The sequence below is a fragment of the Chroicocephalus ridibundus genome, chromosome 2, assembly GCF_963924245.1.
Source record: "Chroicocephalus ridibundus chromosome 2, bChrRid1.1, whole genome shotgun sequence".
NCBI lineage: Eukaryota > Metazoa > Chordata > Aves > Charadriiformes > Laridae > Chroicocephalus > Chroicocephalus ridibundus.
The window spans coordinates 97,239,367-97,248,528 of record NC_086285.1 but is presented as its reverse complement, the minus strand read 5'-3'; the positions used below and the strand labels follow the sequence as shown (position 1 = coordinate 97,248,528).

The following is a 9,162-nucleotide window of genomic DNA, read 5'->3' as shown; positions in this document are numbered from 1 at the left end:
ATCAGTATGCATGCTGTTTTCTCTGTTGGAATATTGTCGTTGTCCCTTATTACATTAAAGGGGAACATCTTTATCTCATGGTGATTTGGGTGGGATGTGACATTGCCTAATGTAAAAGGGGCCTGTAATATCAAGGAGACAACCGTGAAATAACACATTACACACTAAATTGAACAGCAGGCTCATTTACATTCCTTTAATTTGGAAATATGAACATTCAGAAACTCTCTTCTCTGCTTGCATTCCCTTATTTGGGAAACATGTAAATTACATTTATGATAATTCAGTATTTAACTGGTACAAGCATTGCAAATTCCAGAAGCAAACATTTCACAATAGACATGAGCTGTGCCAGCCAGCATCCTTTGCAAACGCGTGTGGTAAAAGCCACCTCTGCGGATGACTCCGAACGCAGCGTCTCCTGCTTCTGGACCTGCTCTTGCAAGTGCTTGTAAAGCAGATGGGACATCTGGGGGGAGGCTGGTAGGGCTGGACCTTTTGTCCCAATCATGGTGTAGGCTTATTGCGTGTGGCAGATGGATTTAATTAATAAGCTGGGTGTATCGCCTCTTCTGTTGTGTGTGGAGTAGTTTTTTTGCAGCCTGCGACATCCCAGAACCGCAAATGAAAACAGTGGCAAAGGACCTTTTGGATCAGCTGTGCTCAAATGATGCTGAGAGGCCTTTTCTATGGTAATCCCACTGCTACTTGTTCTGGTCCCACCTTGGAAACCTTCTCCCAATAGCGACTCGCGTTCAGTTGCTCACCAGACAGCTTATTCGATTGCCTGTGTAATAGCCCTTATTATTAAGTCATTTCTCTTGTATCTAAATGGGATTGTTCCACTTTTAATTCAAGACCCTTTTACTGTCTCTGCTGCAGGGAAGGTCCATCCTAATGGCTCACAAATATTAGTTCCTCCCAGCGCTAGCTGGGGCTCCCTCCTGCCCCGCAAATTGCTTTCCATCACGTCTGTCACATGCAGTTCCCTTCACCGTTCCCCCTGCCCATCCTTAAGTACTCTGCCACTTCCCAGTGTTCTTTTTAGAATCTGAGGCTTAAAAATGCGTGCCGGGCTCCGGCTCCAGCCTTACCCAGACTGCAAAATGCTGCGCTCATCACTCCCTTTTTGTCACACGACAGATCCCTCTTTACGCTCTACACCCTGGGAGAGCGATCGCCCTCCTCGCAACACGAGCTCTTAGGCCCTTCATTACCCATTACAACCCCAAGGTCTTTTTCTATATTAATCTTTTCTAAATATCTGTGTTGATTGTTGTTATTCCTCTCCAGGTGCGTTGCTGTCACATTCATCAATATTAAATAAATTTTATTTTGTTGACGTCTTCCCATGTCTCAGGGCCTGCCAGATAATTCTGCAATGGGGATTTACTGTCCCTTTTCACCTATTCATTTTACGTTTTATTGCTTTCAGTGCTAGCAAGGTTAAACACAGTGCCGCCTCATATAGATCAAAAGTCCAGAGTAGAGAGGGGAATAAAAATATTTGGATAAATAATTGAAAGCTGAAAGTAGGACTTTTTTAGAAAAGCCAGAAAAATACAATCTTTTCTCATGAACTATAAAACTTGTGTTTAAAATTTCCCGCCTTGCCCAAACTTCAATAAAAAAAAAAGAAGGTAAGGAAACAAAACCTTACATCTTCTTTAAAAAAAATATGTTGGAAACCTTTGCCAAACCTAAACTTTTATGTGAGCATTTTCATCTGAGCTATACAGCCTTTCCTACAGAAACTTGCACCGATCAAAGAGAAAGGACAAGTTGGGGGGGAAACCCATCTGTAATAAGGAAGGCACAATTAAGTAGAGGTCTAGTTAAACGAAGAAAGACCTCATTGCTCAGAGAACCAAGTTACTGGGCTGAGGTCAGAGGAGCAAATGAAGATCTCACACCTATTCCTCAGCCATGCTCACTGTACAAATCATCTGTCATGCACTCATGTTCTCCCAAAACAAGTACCGGCCAGTGCACGAAGGTGCAAGAAGCTCTGGGTCTATGCTGCCCATTTGGGGCTGCTGGTGCTTCTGAAATATCATCAGGCTGTGCCTGCTCCTTGGCACTAAAATAAGCCTGACTTTTTTTATGGAGATCCAAAGATAACACCATTTGACATTCCCTGTGGATGGCTGGCTCCCAGATACCATTACCAGCTCATGGCAAATAGTTTGAAGTTTCGTTAACCTTAGTACGTCTGCCTCGTACCTGCATTGCTCAATCCCAATGGGTTTGAGGAACATTGGTTTAGATTAGCCTCAAGGCAAAGATGGGTTCGGGAGGGGAACCCAAACAGAACTCCTTGATTACGTGAGATTTGCTCTGACAGATTCATTTTCAGTAATTGCATCAGCACACCTGATTTAGGGCTCCTCGGCAGACAGCAGTGGAAGCTGAATTCTTTGAAAGTAAATACACAGCAGCCAGGACTGTAACAGATGTTATGGATGGGACCAGTAATTCACTTAACTGTGTCTCAAAAACCCTCTTTTCTATACGTTTCTCCTCAATATTCTCCTGGGCAATCACTAGCCCTGCTAAATTTGTGGTTCTCATTTAATTCCCTGACATGTTCTTATTTTTTAAAGCTTTATTTTCAGCTATTGAAGTACAAGAAATTGCTTTTGGCCTCAAGCCTTGCTTACCAGGGAGGCAACAAAAGACTCAACTCCCAGTAACTGAAAGAGAATGCTTTCTGCTTCGGCATGAATGGCTCTGAGGGTGTTCTTTAGCCCACCTGCACTTTTCCACACTGGTCTGTGCTCCTAGTGGATGAAAAACTTTTTCCTGCTCTGCCAGTGGAGGGCACATTGCTCAGACCAAGCCCCATCGATAACGCAGTAACTTTTTTCGAGATGAAAGACTTGGTTTTAGGCACAGTCATCACAGCCCTTCGCCCTAGGGCTTCTTAGTTTATCTCTCTCTGCAAAACCACTACCCAGAAAGCAGTTAGTTACAGCGTGGTTAAGCTGCCTGCCAGAAAGGAGTGGAGCCCAGCTCTCCTGGCCAAGGAGGGCAAGCGGCACCTGTGCTGAGAGCAGGCCCCCCAGGAGAGTCCATGGTGGGGGCAGAGGCATCTCTTAGCTGCGTCAGGTCAGAATGCGATGGGGGACATGGGCAGCAGGTGGCAATCCACCAAGGGGTGGCCCCATGCTACAACCCCCTGTCATAGAATCATAGAATCATTTAGGTTGGAAAAGACCTTTAAGATCATCGAGTCCAACCATGAAGAGGGATTAAGTGGTGAGTACCATTCTGAAGGCATTGTGGTACAAAGTCTTCAGCTGAGCACGCACTCAGATGACACAGTTGTGGCTTCCAATCTTTTCCCATCTTGAAATGTTACACCTGTTCCAAGCTTGGCTGAAGCCTTGAGGTCACATGTGAAATACTCCTTCCTTTCACAGCCTTTGAAACATCCTTATCATCCAAATCAAAGGATGAGTTGAACAAAACTAAGATTTCAGAGCAATTTCAGCAGCATTGTATCCCAGAAGGTCTTTATAAACACAAAGTTATGTTTAGGTACTGTGTTGAATTGGTGTTCCACAAACATCGTGGTCTGCGAGTTGTCACCTACCCGTTGGTTGCATGGGTCTTCTCTCCACGCTTGGAAACCTCTTCCCAATTTGTCTTTGGGTCTTACATCAGGGACTCCCCCGGGTGGGGGGACCAGGCTGCAGGGGGTCACAGGGTGGGGGGACAGCCCTGGCAGGAGTCACCCAGCGGGCACCGTTGCATCCTCTTTGGAAACAGGTCTGTGGTCATACAGCCCGTGGTCGTACAGACCATGGTCATACAGCCTGTGGCATTGCTGGGGTTAAAAGGTAAGTGCTGCGGATGGCACCTCTCGGAGGGGGGATGTAAATTCCTGGAGGGGGGATGTAGATTCCCCGGGGTGTAGATTCCCATGTAGATGCCATGCACAAGTAGTCATTCTTTTCATGGCATTACATCAGAAATGTTACTGAAATCATTACAAATTATGTTTGCTGTATAATCTTTTTTTTCCTTTACCTAGTCTGTAATTACAGCACCTCCAAAAAAAAAGGTGTATTGGATTTTTCTGTCATGATCTATGTTTAGGGCTTGGCAGGATTCAATTTTAATTTCAACTTCAATGATAACATTTTATTACATATGTTCTTTATTTATAGTTACACACTGCTTATTTATACTGATGTAAATATTTTTCGACCCGCATCCAGAAAAGTGCTATTATCATTGGTTGAAAAAAAAGCAGCCTCCCTCTTTTGAATAGCTGGTGTGATTTCAGACAGATGGGGTCTACAAATTCATCTACATCACAAAATTTAGCCCTTAATCTAGACAGAAAAGAAATGACAAATACATTACAAAACCCTTCCTGACAGAGCCTGTCCACACTTTGTTTTCTTGGAATACTGCACAAGGTGACAACATGATTCACAAGTAACATTCAATGTGAGTTTGGACAAGGCAGAAAAGGCTTTTTTCTTTGGGGGTGGGGCAGGGAGAAATATGTTGTGCTATTAAAAACAGAGTTGAGCTGAGAAAAAACATTGTTTTAGGTATTTTGTGCATTTAGATAACCCAAGAAGATCCCATATGGAATATGAGCAAGTGTTAACAGAAAGATCATTAATCAAGTAATACGCCTACTGGAAACAAAACCCACAACAGCCTAGAGAAAACAGACAAAAAGCTATCCCGTGGTTAAATAAGTAAGTGGATGTCAGTACTACAGCGCACTCTTTCAGAGAGGAACCAGCATGCGACTGTGGACTGCTATGGATCCAGGCATTTCATCATCCAGCTCCTCAGGACTCCATGACCCCAAGACCAACCGGCTGATACTCAACCAGTGGAAAAGTTTTCCTGAATTGGGGCTGCTTGCTGGAGAAAGAGAGCACCAGGAGGAAACCTCTGGTTTACACGGGATAATTAAACCTCAAATCTGCAGAGTGACCCATGTGGGCACGCGGACCAGGTTTCCGCTGACTCCAGTCAAGCTGAAGGATTTACCTGCACGGGAAAGCAGTGGGATGGTGGGTACGTCTTCTCCATTCCCCAACCTCAATGACCACCTCCCTCGCAAGGTACCGAGCAGGGAGCTCCTTCCCCACCTTCTGCCCAGGAGCAGGGCTCTCCAAAGTGGTGTTGCTGGGATCTCTTGTTGTTGCTCAGTAATGCTGAAAGCCGAGAAATATGATGTCAAAAATTTCATGCACGAAGGGAAAGGCTTAATTTTAAAAGAATAACACAAAATAATTGATCCCTACATGCAGGAAACATGGGGGTTATTGGTTCAAAGCTGCAAAGAGGAGGAATGGCAGATGACTGCTCCTGTCTTGATGCTGATATTTTTTGCTAAATGATTTGGCAGAGCAAACCAAAGAACTCAAGGCTATAACTGCTTTCTGTTGACACCCTAACGATCCTAAGTGCTCTGAGGAAACAACCACTAAGCATTTTACCCAAAGTATTTGTGGGACAGGCCTTAAGAATTATTGATAGTAAGAAAATAACAGATATTCATGAGCATTTTCCCCAAGCTAGCATATCACCAGCGAATTTACAAGTCCTAATGTGCATTAGATTTGAAAAGTACAATTTTAATTCGATCCTGGAGAGTATTTAAATCTTAAAGAATATTACCGACTAAGTAGGGGATCTAAAGTACAATTGTCAGAGCTGAAATGCCCTTTACGTCCACACACAAAACCAAACAAGTTCATCAATCTCAAAGGTTTTTTTTCAATACTCTGTTGCCAGGAACTGTTTTCAAATTCAAATGAAGGGTAAAACCAACAACAATACTAAGTAAATCATTAAAAACTCACCGTAGTAAATAAGAAAGACATTAGATCAGCTTAGGGTCCGTGATTTATGCCAGAGCTGCATCCATGCAGCAGTATGAGAGCAGAGTGCTTCAGGGCTTGTCTAACAAGGTGTTATGTTTTCCCACATGCAATGAACAGCTATATATCAAGTCAGAGGAGAAAGCAATCCTTCAAACACTCCTCTCTCTACAGGTTTGGCAGGGGTGCCTTTGTTGATCAAGCTCAGTTCTTGGGTAGGTCCAGATGAATAGGGTGGCTTGGTGTGCCCTGAAATTTGGTGCATCTCACAGGGGGAGGGGGGCAGAAGGTGTGGGCCGAGGGAAGCAGACGGGATGCATCAGTTTGAGGAGGAGGTTGTCCCTGTAACAGCTGCTCTTTTAGCACTATGTGCATGGGTGAATAAGTACAGATGTGCATGAAGATCTGGAAAATAAACCAGGGTTCCCGAATAAGCTCAGCCTCTCAGCACGCACTCTGCAGTGTCTTGACATCAGTTCACCTTTGATGACGCAACACTGGCAGCGATCCTCAGGAAAGCATCTGGCCGCCTTGGTAGGTAAATGAGTAGCAGCTGGGAAAAAAATGGAGTTCACGTGGGGACAGAGGCATTGAAGGGCTTTCTGTGCTATTGATTTTTTCATGTGCTCAAGGGAGCACAATGGGGAAACAGATTTTGTGTCAGCTCAGGTTACCCAGAAATTTCTCTAATTTGCCATCCAGCCCAGTTGCTAGATTGATTGAACCTGGTTAACACCGCTTAATAACCAGCACAAACGATCTTTGAAGCAAATTATTAAACGTTCGAGAAAAACCTGCTCCAAATCCTTGCTAAAGGGATTTGTATCTTCGGTTGCTACACAAAACATTTTATCTGACTACTGAGATGTATAATAGGAGAAAAGCGCCGCTGACAGTCAGCTGGGACGGCAATTGCCTAGCTACGTGGCCCTTTATACAGGCGCATGTCATGTGCCAGCCGCGTGCTGGGGTTGCTCTTGTCCAGTTTTCCTCCTCTGCCCTCTGTACGGCCAGACCTCAGGTCCCCTGAGCTGTTCAGCCGTTGGGTGGGCAGAGGATGCAGCTCCCAGCTCCTCTTCCCCCCACTTCCCACAGGGATTTTTGCTCCTCTCCAACCTCCTCCTGCTTATACAGGCACTGTAATTTTAACTTTGCAAGAACGCTCGTATAAAAATTTCCGTGACATTTCCAAGCCCCTGTATTCCTTGGCTTCTTTACATCTTTCCTCACAAGCACGTACGGCCAACACACAGGTTGCACTTGCTCCAGGACCATACCTGCTTCTGCAGGTGGTGCTGTGCTCGCTCCTTTGTCGATGCTTCTGAATCACAGGTCCTCTCAGAATACTCCATATGGAAGTGGGGGACACGAATTGGCAGTTAATAGCCCTTTTCACACCAGTTTTCAAGACACATCTGCACCCAGGGCCAATTCAAAACATGGCTCTGCTTCTCCCTGTGTAGGTCTCCCAGCTGCTCACTCGGCTTTAATCATCAGGACCTGATTGCTTCAGGAAAGATGAATGCATTGGCGGGGCTTTTTTGCACCCCGTTGTTCATAAATCATTGTTCCTGTCACACAATAACTGTAATTATTACTTTTTTGGACCTTTGGCTGATTGTCTTAGCAGAAGGGAAAAAAAAAGCAGCAGAAAAGGGAGGGTGCAAAATCAGACATCTTGGAAATAAGAACAACCTCTTGCCTCTTGCTGTTAGAATTGTTCCCTTTAGGTCAGAGCCCATATGCACACACACGTGCACGTGTTGCTTCCTCTATTCCGCAGTGCCTAAGGTAGTTTGTCTAGTTTTAAATTGGCCAAATTAGATGAAGGGTGGCAGAAGGTTATTTTTAATCTGCTAACGTGTTATGGGAGTCTGTTGCGGCAATGAAGCATAGAAGGTGGGGGAAGGAAGAAGGAAAATGTAAAATAAGTTTGTTTGAACTAAAGGAGCATGTGATGTGAGAATTTCAAAGCTCCTGGTACCAGATTGTTATAGTAGCAAAAAAAAGCACTTCCCAACCCCACCCCCTTTTCTTATTCCCTGAGAGGACATGTCCCTACGTGGAACACAGGAGTCTTGGTTTGACTGAGTCTGTGGTAAAGGGATAAGGGAGAGCCCCATTACTGCACTTTCCCAGGAAGCTCCTGGCCGGTTGCACAGCTTGGCATAACAAGGGGTGTCACCACTAATACACCCGGGAGCTACAGATTTTGCACCACACTGTTAGCCTGCCCGACCCTGGGAGATGGTGGGGCCTGACCAGACGGGCAGCCAGAGGACATCCTCTTCCCCGGACTGCTGTCAGGTCCCTGCTATTTCCACTCCTTCCCCTTCAAAATATCAATTTATTCCTGCTTTTCATGTTTATTATGTCTTTTTTTTCCTTTTTTTCTTCACTTTATATAAGAGCATCCTTAGCAATTCAAGACAGGTCCAGCTGTGGTTAATTTGTCATGGAGAAAATAATATAAACCAGAGCAGTGCTGGGGAAACAAACAACCCAGTGCAAAGCCTGACCCTAATTGATTGATGAAAGGAAAATTAGGGCTGCCTCAAGAAACAATTTCCATAGCAATGGAAATAGAGAGGAAGCTGTGCCATGAATGGCGGGCGACCCAAAGCAGCTCTTTGGCCCCCGAGGTGCACGGCCAGCGTGCCTGCGGCTCCCGCCGGCAGCCGGTGGTGGATGCGCCAGGTCAGCGTGAGACTGGGACCACTCTCCCACCAACCGGTCCCCTGGGGCACGGCATCGCACCGGCTGGGTCCGTGGTCCGGTTTAGGGGGCTGCGAGCTCAGTGCTGTACTGCAGGATGGAGATAAGCTTCCACCCCCAACCCTCTCCCCCGCCCCTCCAAAGAAACATATGCCACTTTTTGTCGTCTTTTCTCTTCCCTTTGCATTTCTTTTAGGTAAGAAACAAGATTGTGGCTGAGCCTAAGTGCTGATTGCTATGACTTCAAACAGACTGACTTTCTTTTATTTTCTCTATAACAAAATCATCCAGGAGACTTTCCAAGCAAGAGGTTTTTTCCCCCTTCAGAAAAAGCTCTGCAGGTGCCGTGGGTAATAAGGGCTCGCTAGCAATTATTAAGACCACATTCTTCATTTTCGATGGTCAAGATTGCTTCCTTCAAAGGTGTCTAATGATATGGGGTATAACTAAAATTTTATTTGCTCAATTGGAGATATCTTAAGGAAGGCTTGCTCTCAGGGAAGGAAGCCCACTGCAGGAGTCTCAGGGTGGGAAACCGCAGTCTCCCACGTTTCCAGTTGCTTTTGAAAACCTTGGTCATGCATGTGTGTGT

General features: G+C 45.2%; 1 long non-coding RNA gene across 1 annotated transcript in view; it reads right to left on the bottom strand.

Moving 5' to 3' along the window:
- Nucleotides 1-232: 232 nt before the first annotated feature.
- The window catches only part of LOC134511766 (uncharacterized), a 107,402-nt gene continuing 98,472 nt past the window's right edge, over nt 233-9,162 (bottom strand). Inside the window, exon 6 of the long non-coding RNA XR_010069972.1 lies at nt 233-5,186. This is a non-coding gene — a long non-coding RNA (uncharacterized LOC134511766). The remainder of the gene's footprint in view (nt 5,187-9,162) is intronic.